The sequence below is a fragment of the Ictidomys tridecemlineatus genome, chromosome 1, assembly GCF_052094955.1.
Source record: "Ictidomys tridecemlineatus isolate mIctTri1 chromosome 1, mIctTri1.hap1, whole genome shotgun sequence".
NCBI classification, from domain to species: Eukaryota; Metazoa; Chordata; class Mammalia; order Rodentia; family Sciuridae; genus Ictidomys; species Ictidomys tridecemlineatus.
Genome location: NC_135477.1, coordinates 188,926,642 through 188,928,158, shown reverse-complemented (window position 1 = coordinate 188,928,158; position 1,517 = coordinate 188,926,642).

Sequence of the window (1,517 nt, the reverse complement as noted above, 5' to 3'; positions counted from 1 at the left end):
AATTAAAATAATACAAAAGGGAAACAGTGAAGACCATAATTTGAATGAGATATTTTGAATAAAGGATGATTGGTGACATTGAAGTAGTACATTTTGAATAATTTTCCAAATTATCAGACATGTTGTCAAATTATTTGATCAATAAGCAACATTCTTCTTATATTTTTCTATTGGATTCTTTTCTGGCTTTCAAATACTATTTTTGGTTCCTTCAAATGTCTCTCCATATTAAAAAGAAGGTAACCTGTCTTCTAAAGTTGCACAACATTAGTAACATCACGTTTTGGGAGAAGCCATGTGACACTCTGGGCAGGGCTCTGTCAAATGTCCCTTGCAGGGACTGGAGGCCCAAGAGCAGCATGTGCACAGGGCAGGCATCTCTTCCCACCCTGATTTCTGTCCACCCTGTATGAGTACTCCCTTTGCAAAAGTAGGAGAAGTAAATCGTGCAGCTGGCTCTTCAGGATACTGAAATGGGGTGAGCATCCGTCAATAGAGGGGTCTAAGGCAGCCACATCCTGGTCCTACAGGAGGGCTGGTCAGGGCCTGGACAGCACTGGCATTGATGCTGATGGAGGGAAACCTTCCAACAAACTGGGGGACATGCTGGAAGGCAAGGCCTCAGCTCTTCCAGCCTTCCTGGGAGTGATTCCTTCTGAGAAGTGTTTTCCCTTCACTGCCCACAGATGAGCAGTTGGTTCCTGTCCTGCACAGTTCCCTGGGCTACCCAGGTTTCCAACAGCTGGCTTCAATCCCAGCACTGCCCACCTGGAGTGAGAATCGGGGCATGGAAATGAATTTTCTCAGGAGATACTTTCTTTGGAGACTGGGAAAAGGTAGGCAGGCACATGCAGCCCTGGCCTGTGTGTAGTTTAAATCTGTCAAAATCCTGTGACTGTTCCTACAGGAGTCACCTGAGCCGGATCCAGCATGCACCTTTCTTTCAAAGTTAGAAAACACTGGCACTCTGAGGACAGGAGAAGATGCCCTAAAGCTGACTAAGGGGTTCTGCTAAGAGAAAACACCACAGCCTTTGGCCATCTTTGGATGGAGAGACAGATAAATAGACAAACAGACAGACACATACATCCATAGGAGGTTCTAGTTTTTGAATACAACTATTTAAGTGACAGATCTGAAAACAATCTCACAGACACACACGTACTTCTCATGACGAGGTGGCTGCCTCAACCAGGAAACCTGTCAACTGAGAAAGACGCAAGCCAGAGGTGAAGGTGAATTCTGTTTCCTGTTCAGGTTATTCTTTCTCAGTTTTAATTCTGAAGACTGCCCCTCATCCACTCCTGACTTTCTTTCACAGCAGTCCTTCAGTCTGTCCCCACTCACCTTTGTCTTTCCTGGCAAGCAGGAACATAGCACAGATGGCTGCAGTGAGGACCAGGACAGAGACAAGCATGGCCAGCACCACCATCCAGGTGCAGGAGCTGGGGAACAAGCCCTCTGCAAAACAGGACACTCTCTCAGGGTCCCTGGACCACGTGTCCTTCTGGGGACAC